Source organism: Balaenoptera physalus (assembly GCF_965194825.1).
Source record: "Balaenoptera physalus genome assembly, chromosome: 4".
NCBI classification, from domain to species: domain Eukaryota; kingdom Metazoa; phylum Chordata; class Mammalia; order Artiodactyla; family Balaenopteridae; genus Balaenoptera; species Balaenoptera physalus.
In genome coordinates this window covers 28,859,493-28,873,831 of record NC_138891.1, presented here as the reverse complement: position 1 = coordinate 28,873,831, position 14,339 = coordinate 28,859,493, and the positions used below count along the sequence as shown (strand labels likewise).

The 14,339-nt window shown below is 35.3% G+C and overlaps 1 long non-coding RNA gene across 2 annotated transcripts in view; it reads right to left on the bottom strand.

The window, feature by feature from the left end:
- The window catches only part of LOC309660549, a 391,217-nt gene that overhangs the window by 341,689 nt on the left and 35,189 nt on the right, over window positions 1-14,339 (bottom strand). For both annotated transcript variants that reach the window (XR_014263452.1, XR_014263453.1), the window contains exon 1: window positions 7,796-14,339. This exon is cut by the window's right edge and continues 35,189 nt beyond it. This is a non-coding gene — a long non-coding RNA (uncharacterized lncRNA). The remainder of the gene's footprint in view (window positions 1-7,795) is intronic.

The following is a 14,339-nucleotide window of genomic DNA, read 5'->3' as shown; positions in this document are numbered from 1 at the left end:
TCATGGAAACAGAGTAGAACGGTGGTTGCCAGGGGCTGGGAGATGGGGGAAATGAGAGATGTTGGTCAAGGGTCCAAACTTCCAGTTATAAGATGAATAAGTTCTGAGGATCTAATGTACAGTATGGTGACTATAGTTAACAATACTGCATTAGATTCTTGAGAAAGTTGCTAGGAGAGTAGGTCTTAAATGTTCTCACCATAAAAAAGAAATGGTAATTATGTGATGTGATGGAGATGTTAACTAACACTACTGTGGTAAACATTTTGCAAAGTATAAGTATATCAAATCATCAGAGTGTACACAGTAAACTTATACAATGTTATATGCCAATTATATCTCAATAGACTCAGAATAGAAAACTGGCTTCTAATCAAGGAGGCAAATACTGCCCTAAATATCCTGGCCCTAAAAAAGAAAATCAGTATCATTAAACAAATATGCAAAGAATATATAATTATGCAATAAATATATACTCTGTGTATTCATGCTTTTGTCATTAACAAGTCATATTATTTTGAAAACTATAAAGAAAAAATATTTTCTCTGAAAAGTATTTGTGAATGTTTTGATGCAGCAATCACTGTGTCATTGAAGTCATCTTTAAGAACAATGATTCCATTCTTTCAGAAAAATTAAGAACAAATTCAGGAGTACTATGTGACAAATTCCTGGTTTGACTAAAGAGGGTTTTATTGGCATTTCTTACTCCATTTCTATGAGTTTCACTTTCTGGTTCTATCATTCTGAAGAGATGGGGTAAATAAAGCTTGATATTTCTTATTAAATGTCATGTGCAAATTGTTACTTAAATTTTTCTTAAGTTTAAGGGTTATTTTTCTTCTATTTTTTCATTTCTGTGTAATTTCTCATGATTTTAGAAATTACATATACTTCAACCATAATATAAGCAATGGATACATATATACGTATACATATATATTAAAGTGTTTACACATAATTTCTTCTAGTATATTCAATATGGTAAGAAATATAAAATTATTTTTAGAAAATAAATGGGAAATATTTTGTCATCTTGTGGTCACATGAGTAATGTATTATATTTTAATTGAGAAGTTATATTTCGTAAATCATTATTTTCTTAGTTCACATCAATATTTTGTGTATTTACTTTCTCAGGGTGTGTTTTGTTTTCTCTTTCATGCTCCACAGGCCTCCATTAAAACTAAAATATACTACTCTCTCACTTTGTCCCAGCTTACTCTCTCACTTACGAAGTGAGAGAGTGGCATGGACTTATATATACTACCAAATGTAAAATAGATAGCTAGTGGGAAGCAGCTGCATAGCACAGGGAGATCAGCTCGGTGCTTTGTGACCACCTAGAGGGGTGGGAGGGAGACCCAAGAGGGAGGAGATGTGGGATATATGTATATGTATAGGGAATTCACTTTGTTATAAAGCAGAAATTAACACACCATTGTAAAGTAATTATACTCCAATAAAGATGTTAAAAAAATAATAAAATATACCAATAGATCACTAAAGAGTCATTTATTAAAGCATCCCTTTGCTTTTAGTATTTGTGACTAGTGCCCTTTAATGTAAAGTGAACAGAATACATATTATCCAAGTTATAGTTCTTCATTCAGCGGCTACATAATACAGGCATGAATATTTTAAAGGTATACTAAAATATATGAAATCTATACATGTGATATTTTCATTCTCATGTTATGTAACTTTCATTCTGATGTCAGTTTGAAATCATATATTTCTGAATACTACGTAAAGATTCAGAGGTTAGTTTAGACTTACTTCTTTCCCTATTCTGCCAAAAAACAAAAATGGGGGAAAAGAGGCTTAGCATTAATCACTAGTGTTAAATAAACACAACAAGATAAATGAATAGAACCAAATGTGAAGAAAATGGCCAAATTAAAATGTGACACATTGATTAGAGTCCCGTAAGACCTAGTCATTAATGCATATTTATGGCTACATTTTCATAGTTGGCTAACAAAAATTATTGGTCCCCCAAGAACTTGAAAAGAAATAAGATGTTCATCCAAGAATTAAGCTTCAAAAATAATGCATAATAAATCTTCTCAAAAAGGTAGGATGAGTCTCAGGTCAAGTATACATGACTATATAATAATCTAATTGACAGTTTTACTAAAACATGAGGAAGAATGTGTGAAAGCCAGTTTGGTTAATATGAAAGCAAAGAAGAAAAACAGAAGTTATGCCCAACTGAGGTAGGTAGCCTCCAAGATGGTCTCTAATAATTCCTGCCTCCTGGTATTCAAATCCCATATGGTAACAGCATTAGTCGGAATGACCCATAAAAAATGGCAAAAATGTCCATAGATGAATGGATAAAGGTGTGGTACATATATACAATGGAATACTACTCAGCCATAGAAAAGAATGAAATAACGCCATTTGCAGCAACATGGATGGACCTAGAGATTATCATAACTAAGTGAAGTAAATTAGACAGAGAAAGACCATATGATATCACTTATATGTGGGATCTAAAATACGACACAAATGAACTTATCTGCAAAACAGAAACAGACTCACAGACGTAGAGAACAGACTTGTGGTTGACAAGGGATGGGGGGTAGGGGAGGGATGGATTGGGAGTTTGGGGTTAGCAGATGCAAACTAGTATATTTAGAATGGATAAACAATAAGGCCCAACTGTATAGCAAAGGGAACTATATTCAATATCCTGTGATAAACCATAATGGAAAAGAAAATGAAAAAGAATGTGTGTGTGTGTATATATATAACTGAACCACTTTGCTGTACAGGAGAAATTAACACAACATTGTAAATCAACTATACTTCAATAAAATACTTTTTTTAAGGAAGTAGCCGAAGTGATGGTATGTTTTCTCCAAGACTGGTTTATAAAAGAGTGAGGCTTCTGTCTTGGTTGCTACCTGTCTCTTTCTTCCTTGGATTTGGGTAAGTCATGTTCCAAGCAGCTCTGTGGGGAGGTAGATGTAGTGACTGCATCTGTGGCACATAGCTTGACTCACGAAACTCAATCAGAACCACACAGCAAAGCTAATCCCAGATTCTTGACCCTCAGAAATTGTGTGAGATAATAAATGTTCATTGTTTCAAGCTGCTGTTTTAGGCTGATTTGTTATGCAGTTACAGATAAGTAACACAAAATCTAAGCACAACAGCAGAGAGAGAGAGAGAGAGACCAGTGGGCACTAAATTTTTATTTTCAGACTCACTAATAAAGGTTTTCCCTTAAATGTATATAAATGGGAAGACTTTCCACCAATAACCTCCAAGACATATTTGACATGAATGACCCCATGTGTTTTACATGTATCATGCAATTTAGACTGCCATTAAGCAATTCATCAATATAATTCCTCTTTTCCTGGTTTTAATATTCACTAAGCAACCCTCTGACTGATTTGACTTTCCAAGAAATCTGACTACAAAGAGAAACTGCACTGATCATGCTGGCATGAGTATTCAGATCACTGGGAAAGGTGCTCTCTCTTCTAGGTTAAATTGGCGATCTGATTTTAGACATTGTGTTGAGAGACTAGTTACTATGAATCTGCCACTGACAGCCTGCTTTTGATGGGTTGTGAAACTTGGGATTCTGAGTCTAAAAGAATAGAGCCAGATCATCAATGCACAAAACTTAGTCTATTTACAAAAGTAGTATCTTCTTGGGAGGACAGACCATAATCCTTCTGCAGATGCCACTTCCCTTAAAACCAACATTTCTTTGTGAGAGTACCTCATGGCTTAACAGCAACATGACAAAAGAAATACCTTAGCTCTGAAATCAAGTGAGAATTCACATCACAGTCACATTTCATACCATGGAAGCTCCATGAGGAGAGGGGTTCTGTCCTGTTCATTCATTGATATATCTTGTGCCGGGTGCAGTAGGTATTCAGTAAATTTTCATCAAATGAACATAAACTTAAATACTACTCAAACACTCTTGTGTGTTTCACTACTCAGTTCCCTCCCTCATTCCTCACAGAAGTCATTGTATATCTTTCTTAATTTCTTCATATATCTAAAAGTGAGGGCTTCCCTGGTGGCTCAGTGGTTGAGAATCTGTCTGCCAATGCAGGGGACACGGGTTCGAGCCCTGGTCTGGGAAGGTCCCACATGCCGCAGAGCAGCTAGACCTGTGAGCCACAATTACTGAACCTGTGTGTCTGGAGCCTGTGCTCCGCAACAAGAGAGGCCGCGATAGTGAGAGGCCCGTGCACCGCGATGAAGAGTGACCCCCTCTTGCCACAACTAGAGAAAGCCCTCACACAGAAACGAAGACCCAACACAGCCATAAGTAAGTAAGTAAGTAAGTAAGTAAGTAAGTAAGTAAGTAAGTAAGTAAGTAAATAAATAAATAATTTTTTTTTAAAAAGTGAAACATCTCCTATTAGTAAATGACTTATCTCTTAGTTCACCATTAAAATGTGAATTTTCAAGGGAAGATATCTCTTAACTCCCAGCCACAAAATCTATATCAATTTGTATCAACAATAAGACATACTAACATATCCTAAAGACCATTCCATATTCACACATAGATATATACGTAATTTGGTTAAAGTGGTGAATTTTTGACTTGATCCTAATCTTCTAATTGAGTTATAATTAACATACAATATTATATTAGTTTCAGGTGTACAACATAGCCATTCAATATTTTTATGCATAATGAAATGATCACCATAATATAACCAGTTATCATCCATCATCAAAAATGTTGTTACAGTATTACTGACTACATTTCCTATGTGTACATTACATCCCCATAACTTATTTATTTTACAGCTGGAAATGTATACCTTTTAATCCCCTTCACCTATTTTGTCTGTCCCTCCACCTCCTTCCCCTCTGGCAACTACCAGTTCTCTGTATCTATGAGTCTGTTTCTGTTTTGTTTTGTTCACTTGTTTTGTCTTTTAGATTCCACTTATAAGTGAACTAATACAGTATTTGTTTATCCCTGTCTGACTTATTTCACTTAACATAATACCCTCCAGGTCCATCCATGTAATTTGAAAAGATATATGTTCCCCTACCTGCACCACTATTTACGATAGCCAAGATATGGAAGCAACCTAAGTGTCCATCAACAGATGAATGGATAAAGAAGATGTGGTATATATATACAATGGACTATTATTCAGCAATAAAAAAGAATGAAATCTTGCCATTTGCGGCAACATGGATGGAACTGGAGGATATTAAGCTAAGTGATTTGTTCCTAATTTTAGTGAAAAATCTACAATGTCGCCATTTAGCACAATACTGACTTTGGCTTTGTAGATATAAATGTAAAGGATGTAGATATAAGTGTAAATGTATCTCTAGCCCTCCTCTACCAAAAACCTTAATCAAAGAACAGATGCATCACAAATTGTATAACATCATTTCTAGGTTTTAGAATAATATTCTGGCTAATAAATTCCTAGGTCAAAGGGTACATATCTTTACATTATGAAATATATTGTCCTATTATTCTCAGTAATTTTACCATTATTATTTGTTTCCTGTTTTTGTTTTCTGTTTCCTTTTTCTTTTTTAGCTATGCCACACAGCTTGCAGGATCTTAGTTCCCCAACCAGGGACTGTCAGTGAAAGCGCAGAGTCCTAACCACTGGACTGCCAGGGAATTCCCTTTACCACTACTTTATGGGAGAGTCTATATCCACATCTACTAGATATTATAAAATGTTGACTAATTTCTTAGAAGAAAATTGTTTTTTGCATGAATCCTTTATTTTGCATATTTTTCAATTAAATGTGAGCTTGGTCACTTTTTTTTGTATGTGTTTAAGCCATTTGAATATTTTTCCAGTACGATGCCTGTTTCTTTTAAGATTTTAAAAAATATTTTTCTATTCATCTCTTATTTACTGATATGTGTGAACTCATTTCATAAAATTAATCTTTTTAATTTTAAAAACTTTGTTATTACTCATTTGACATATTTATATTATATCCCTAGTTTTTTTTTATAGTTTTATTACTATTTGATATATATATAATATATATAACATATATATTAAAGAGTTACAAAATATATGAATAAAATGAACACCCAACTTCATAACGACCTTGCATCTACCCATGAGGTCTATAAAACAATTTGGGAAAAACTGACTACTGAGTTTTCCAATTCATTCAGACTACATGGTCCTCCATTTCTTTACTCTTAGATTTATTCCCGTGTTTGTTGGTATGGATGCTATTGTAAATGTATTGCTTTTTAAAATTCTACATTCTAGTTTGGTTTTTAATCACTTCATTCCCTTGCTAAATTCACTGTCTAAATCTAGTAGTTTATGTTTATATTTTTTAGAATTTTTCTATCCTACACACCATGCTGTGTGTGAATAATAACAGAGTTTTATTTCGTGTACTCTAGGCCTTACATTTTTCTTCTTGCTTCATTGTAATAGCTATGACATCTAGGACAGTGACAGATAAACATGGTAAGTGTGGGTGTCCTTGCCTTATTCCCAGTCTCTGAGGGAAACTTTAATATTTACAACCAGTTAGCATGTTATTTGCTATATTTTGGGTAGATATCTTTAAAATAATTTAAGCTTATTCTTAGCTCACAAATATTTTTATCATAAAAAGGTGTTATATTTTACCAAATGCTATTTCTGCATCTATTGAAAAGATTATCTGATTTTCTCCCTTATTTTGTTATGGTGGGGAATTATACTAAGTAATTTAAAAATATTAAACCCAACCTCAAATTTCTTAGAATAACCCCAACTTCTTCTCAAGTCTAATCTTTGTATACATTGCTTGATGAATTTTATAATAGTTTGCTTTGAATCATCACATCCTTGTTTATGAGAGATATTTTTAAAATTTCTGTTCATGCTTTTTTCATCAAAATTTTGCATAAAACAAGGTAGGGAATTTTCCCTTTTTTTCTATTCTCTTTAATGTTATTTCTATTATAAAAGCTTCATATGTTCAAAAGTAAATCACCTAAACCTGTTACTTTTTAAACGCAGGTGTAAGTGTATGCATGTGAAGGATTTAATTATGGAGCCAATATCTTTGATAGGTGTAGGCCTATTCAGATTTTCTGTTTCCTCCTGTATTGGTTTTGGTGACTTCTGCTTTTAAAAATTCGCTAGCAAGTATTTGTTCATAATTTCAGCTTTATTATCTTTTTAAATCCTGCAGAAACTGTACTATTGTTTCCTTTTTCACTTCTGATATTGGTAAATTTTATTTTTTCTCTTTCTCTGGACAGAGGTTGATATGTTTTATTAGTGATTTCAAGGATGGTACCTTTGACTTGGCTGATTATCTCCATTGTACATTTATTTTCTATTTTACTATCTTTTCTTGTTTTATTCTTTTGTCTATTTTTAGGTTAAATTTATGTTTTTCTTCTAATTTCCTGAGATACATTTAGAAATTCACTTTCAGTCTTTATTTTTGTCTAATAGATTCACCAACTACATCATTCTGTTTCTGCTTAGATGTAGAAAACAAGAGAACATTACTTCCACACAGTGAGAAAAATCCAGAAAATCTCCAAACCATAACTTTTTTTTAGCCAGTAAGAGAACTGAGGTCAAAAGGCAACCAGGTGAACTGAATTTCAAAGGGTTATAAAGGCCTCTGAGGAGATACAAACGCAAACTGTTTTACCTTTTACAGAGCACTGGAGGAAGAGGCGGCCCCCATACAGGAGTAAGAAGAAAAGTAACCATTTCACAAATCCAGAGTAGCCGGCATAGTGTGAACTTTAGGATCCAGGGGAGCCCCAGACAAAAGCGGAGCCTGAACTCACCTGAATCACTTTTTCCAGCCTCTAAACCCCGTGCTGCTGGGCGCAGAGCAGGAGACGTGAGCGAACCCTCCTCTCCAGCCAGCCTGAAACACCGCCCACTTCCGGGAACCTGCTCTCCGCAAGCAAAAGCCTTCAGCTGTGCAGACAGAACGCTCGCCCCTAGGGTTCAAGAAAAGATCTACTCACTCTGATGAAGGGGTGGAAACGTAACACCCTTGCCCTTGTTTTGGGGCAGGAGAAACGGCTGCTGGGGGGAAGCTGAGAGGTAAAAGCTGCCCGCACTTAAGTGGAAAACAGGAATATCCACCTGCCCACACCGGAGAGCCTTGAACACAGAAACAATAATCCCTGCCACCACCAGTCCCAGGCCAGGGTATACTGCTACTGAGAGAGCAGTAAAGCAGTAAGCCCCCAGCCCCTGCAGGTAGGGCAGGAAACCTGATAGAGCAGGGAATCCCGCCCTGCGCTAATACAAAGCACAGTGTGCTGGCCCTGGGGGGCAGGCCGCGGAGCTCTCTCCAGCAGGCCTAGAGGGAAATTTAGAGATGAGTGTTTATATTGGAAAAAAAGAAAGGTTTCAAATCAATGAATTCAGCTTCCTCAAAAAAAAAAAAAAAAAGAAAGAAACAAAACACAGAGAAAGAAAAGCAAATAAGCCTAGCAAGAGAAAGAGAGGAATAATGAAGATACAAGCAGAAATCAATGAAATAGTAAACAGGAGGAAAAAACAGAGAAAACTCAAAGAAATCCAAAATTGGCTCTTTGAAGGGATCGATAAAATTGATAAATCTCTAGTCAGACTAACCAAGAAAAAAAGAGAGAAGACAAAATTACTATTTTCAGGAGTAAAAGCAGGGAGCTTGCTACAAATCCTACAGATAGTAAAGGATAATATGAGAATATTATACACAGCTGTATGCAAATACATTCAAAGACAATCTAGCAAAGCTCACTCAAGAAGAAATAAACTATATAGAAATCTATTTCTCAGGTTCCTTGAACCCATAATTCTATCCATATCTACTTCTAAATTCTAAATTCTTTCAAAGATATATATTTTAAATAACAGAAATAGACATAAGTAATACAACATGATTCTGGGTAAATAATATAAAGCTCTAATCAAAGGACAACAATTTTATGAAATAAATGCACCATGTCAAAGACAGATATTAAATCCAAGACACATGGGGCTTCTAAATAGGAAATCTTTGAATAACTATAAAACAACACATTCATATTAGAACAGAGTAACTGATTTGCAGTCTCGAGAAAAACAGATAGGAATAAATCATATCAAGAATGTAAGCATTTTCTTTGAGAACAACACAGTTTACTAGATATATTGCCCAGGAAGTAAAGTTCTCCTTAGGTGGCTGCATTAATGCTCATTTATCCAAACAATTAAACTGAATGTTTATATTATAAACTATTAATGAAGTAATTTTCAAAACAAAAATTCATTAAGCATACTAGTTTCATGTTGCTACACTGGAACAAACTGCCACAAATTTAATGGCTTAAAGCAATATAAATATTTTCTGTTACAGTTCTGGAGGCCACAAGTCTGAAGTCAGCTTTACTGGACCAAAGTTGAGGTGTTGACAAAATTGCATTTCCTTCTGGAGGCTCTAAGGGACAATCCATTTCTTTGTCTTTTTAGCTTCTGGAAGTTGTCTGCATCCCTTGGCTGGTGACTCCTTCCTCACAGCACTCCAATTTCTTGCCTCCATCATCCACTTCCTACCTCTGACCTTCTTGTGCCCTCTTACAAGGACTCATATGATGATACTTATGGCCCATCAAGATTATCCAGGATAGTTATGTATTGAATTGTGCCCCCCCAAATTCACGTGTCGGCTGAGTTCTGAACCCCCATACCTTAGAACATGACTTTATTTAGAAATCAGGTCATTGCATATGTAGTTAATAAAGATGAGATCATTAAGGTAGGCCCTAATGCCATATTATTGATGACATAAAACGGGGAAATCTGGACACAACACCAGGCACACATGGAGAACACCGTGTGCAGATGAAGGCAATGTTTGGGGTGATGCTTCTTCAAGTCAAGGGACACCTAAGATTGCCAGCAAACCACCAGAAGCTAGGGGAGAGGCAGGAAATAGATTCTCCCTCACAGCGCACAGAAGGAACCAACTCTGCCAACACTTTGATCTCCAACTTTTAGACTTCAGGATCTGCCAACATCTTTACCTCCAACTTCCAGACTTCAGAACTATGACACAATGAATTTCTGTGTTTAAGCCACCCAGTTTGTGGTACTTTATTACATCAGCCTTAGCAAACTAATACAATGATAATTTCCCATTTCAAGATGGGAAATCATCTTAATCATATTTGCAAAGTCCCTTTGCCATATAAGGTAACATTCATAAATTCCAGGGATTAGGGAATGGGTATCTTTGGAGAGTCATTATTCAGCTTACCACAGCATGCGAATTGACAAACCATTTTAAACATTGGAAGATATAGGTTAAATAAAACGTATTCCCTTCCCTCAAGATTCAGTGTTATTTATAGTCTAAAAAATCCAAGTGTCAAGTGGATTATGTGCAGGGACTTCTATGGACTCTAGCAATGTGCTTGATATTTTATAAAGGAAAATTGAGGAAAATGCAGCTTGAGGGAAGTAAGTTTTCTGTAGCACAAAACTATTCCTAAAACTATTCCCTGACAAAAATACTGGTACTTTGGCTTAATCTATTTTCCAGATTGAATACATTGCATGAACAAATGAGTTTAAGAATAATAAGTAGGATAATGTATTTGATTGCATTCCAGTAATAATAATCACTTATAACTGACTATATCTCAATAAGTCATTCAGAATTTTGCATAGAAAGTAAAACCACTTGTTGTTTTATTATAATATTGCATGATTTTTATATTCCCAGATATAGTCTTTGCACATTTTTATATTATATACATAGAGAGCTTGCATACATTTACAGAAATACCAGGGAAGATCAATTCAAGAAATATAAACCTATCAGTAACTTCACAGTGTGGCAGTTTATTTTTTCAGATCATATTTAACATACAATATGTTTATTGTATGTTGTTGTTATTATTATTTTCTTCTCTCTCAACTTCCCTTCCCAAAAGTCAGAATCGATAATCCCCAAAATCATTTGCACAAGAAGGCAGAAAATAAAAACCACGGTAGTTATTCCAAGCAGAAAAGCATTTAGTGTAGAGAAGTAGGTAAAATTATTGGAAGGACCGGAGGATCAAAAATCACACTGTCTCCATGGCATTTCAGCAGGCAGGACGCTGCTGTTCTTACTGCTAAAGACACTCACTACTGAAACTTCCTTTCATCCACACCAAACTGAACATTAGATGCTGAAAGCAAAGTCAGACCACTGCCTTCCTTTCTAAGTATTCATACCTCCACTCTCTTGCTTGCCAACTGCAATAGCAGCAAAAATATACCCTCCACTTTATTTCCACCTTCCGTCTCTCATATGAGGTTAAATCATGACCAGAATCTAATCTGCATGTAGTCGTCTAACTTCAAGGGAGGGAGTTTTTACCCTTTCCACCTAGAATGAAGTTGAGATATAACCTATAGGAAGTATCAAATTCTTCCAGCCATTGAAGCAGAGAGATAGAAAATGTATAAAAACTGAGAAGAGAAAGAACAGAACCTGAGGCTTTAATGAGAAGAGACCAGCCATTCCCAGATTAACAGGGAACAGACCTCTTATAGAGCAAGAATTAATACTTATAGCTTTTGCATGAAATTATAAATACTATGTTCATCAAATCTAGAAATACCTTAAAGGAAATAGTCACAATTTTAGTCTATTGCACTCTAAAAAGTTCACAAAATTAGTGTAAATGATCCGGTCCCAAGACACACTGAATCCACCATAAACTAGTATGGAATGAGGAAAAGCTTAAAGTATCCCTGATCTATGAAAATCGTAAGGTGACAAAAAGAGAAAATGCACCTGTTAGTCACGTGAAATGGCAATAATCTTGTACCTTCTGTATTAGGAGGTACAAGTTTTTTTAAAGGCACGTAAATTCCCATTCAAACTGGGAATTTAAAAAGAAATGTTTATGCATTAGAAAAGTTCAACTCTATCTGGCTTTATATATGAGTTGATTTGGGAATTCAATTAAACTACCAGAATCTGATTTGTCTTGGTTTCTTGGTTCATTCCTCGGCTGAATTGCCTTCATATCCAGGCTCATGCGGCTCATTTCATATCCATGAAATGGCTTTTGTTAATTCCAAACTCATGCATTCCCCACATCTTATAGATTCATGTCCATCCAAATATTAGGCTGAGTCTCTCTTTCAGCCGTCTCATGAAAACTTCAACGTCTTTTTTGGGTGAGTGGGGGTCACTTGCTCATCTCCGAATCAATTATTAGGTGAGGGAAGTTTGATGTTCTGATTGGCTAGGTCTAAACCACATGCTTGTGCCTATGGGCAGAAAAGAAGTTAAGTTCACCCAAAACACAAAAGCTGGTATGGAGAAGGGGTGGTTCCTCAGAAAAAAAATACTAGATACTATTAGCAAATGAAGAGGAAATGTATTAGACAGACAAAAACATTTGAGTTGACTACAGCTCCAAGCCCGCAATTGGCCCTTGCTGCCTTCCACTGATTATGGAGGGATATATACAAAGGACATGCCAGATAAAGGCTACATTTCACTAACATGGACTTTGGCCTCATGTCTTATGTGGAGTACTAGTGAGATAGATAGGCAATCGATATGTGGAAAGGACTCCTTTCACTCAGGTTGGTTGTAGATCTTGGGCCTAATGCAAGCTGCTATGACCCTTGGCCCTTCTCCCAAAGGCTCACACACTAATAGCACCATGTTGATGGCTATAAAGGACAAGGGTAGACAAACCTCTGGAAGAGCACATCACAGAGAGGGATAAAAGATATATGCCTAAAGACAGGTTTATTTCTACTTCTCCCATTAGAGCTGCATCCCTAAAAACACAATCTCATTTTTCCCCTGACCTGTGTGAAAAGTGAGTGTTTCTTCAAAGGTACAGTACAAGATGGACTCAGACAGAGCCTGGAGATCTGACAAGAGGCCCATCAGCAGATGGAATGGAGCACAGATTTCCCCACGTAAACGTTTAGCTAAGAAGTGATTCTTGTTCCTCAGTGAGGAAGAAACATGAATTCAGAACAGAACTTCTCACGTTTTTAAATTCAGGTCTCCTTTGAACAAAAATAAAACCTCATTCTCTTAATGTTATCTGGATTTTTCACAAATCAGTACCAAAATCAATGCAAAGATAATTTTCAAAAGTAACAAGGCACATCTTTTAATTTTGAATGTGGGCATTTAAACTGGCTGGTTTGCTTGACAGAAGTGTATCAGATCTATAAACTCTGAATAATGGAGCACAGCCTTACCTTAATTGCCTTTGAAACCGAGCCTATTGTGCTACCAATTTGTAAATGATCTCAATGTAAATGGCATGTTAATAAACCTAGCTGGTTAATTTGAATATGCTCTTTAAAACTAAGCTTGTACTCAAGGTTGTCTTAGTGTCCCTTCCCTGAGGGAGTGGGAGGAAATGGGCAAGAGTGAGCTTCTTCCCCATCCTCACTAAGGACCACAGCCTCATATTATTTGTTACTATATTACTATTAGCCTGTACTATTGTTAAAGATAATGCACGTACCATTATCTTTATTGTTTTTAGCAAACGATATACATTTATTTTGTGTTGTGTTTGGTGCTAATTATTCTCAAATACAGTGTATTGTTTAATAAGCAAATGATTCAGCCAGGATGCTTCCATATATCTGTAGCAGTTGCAGGTGGCTGGTGTCTTTTCTAATGGTCAGTGCCTGGAGTGGTTAGTACCTGTACCAAATTGCTGTTAAATATTTTTGAAATTGTCTTGGCCCCAGATATTTAGGCTGATCAATAAAGCTTAAAATGAATAGAAATAATTCAAAGTTCACAGAGGAATTTTGAAAATGGTGAAAGTGACATTTTAAAACCGTGTGGCTAGATGAACTATTGAATCTGTAGTGCTGGAGCAAGTGATTAGTCTTTTATAAAAAATAAAACAGAGGAACTACGTATTGCTTATGGCTTACTAAAATCCAGATGAATAAATGCTTCTAATGTAAAAATCTGAAACCATAAAAGTACCAGAGGAAAGGATGATAAATCGTATTCATAATCTTAAGGATAGATAAGGCTGTTCTAAGTTTATCACAGACTACAGAAGCTATAAAAGAAAATATCAACAAGTTTGACTACCTAAAATTTCTACATAAAGAAAAATAAAATGCTACATCCAAAGAGAGAAGAAAATTTATTAAATGTTTGAACTAATATTCAAATAAAAATAACATTTGCTAATCAAAATCGAATAACATTATAAATACAAATAACCTGGTGTAAAAAATATAAAAAGGAAATGGAGAAACTAAAATTAACAAAAATTATATTAGAAAATCATTAGTAATTTACAACACCAGATTTCAAATAATTATTCTTCTTTTGTCATGACAAGATTAAAC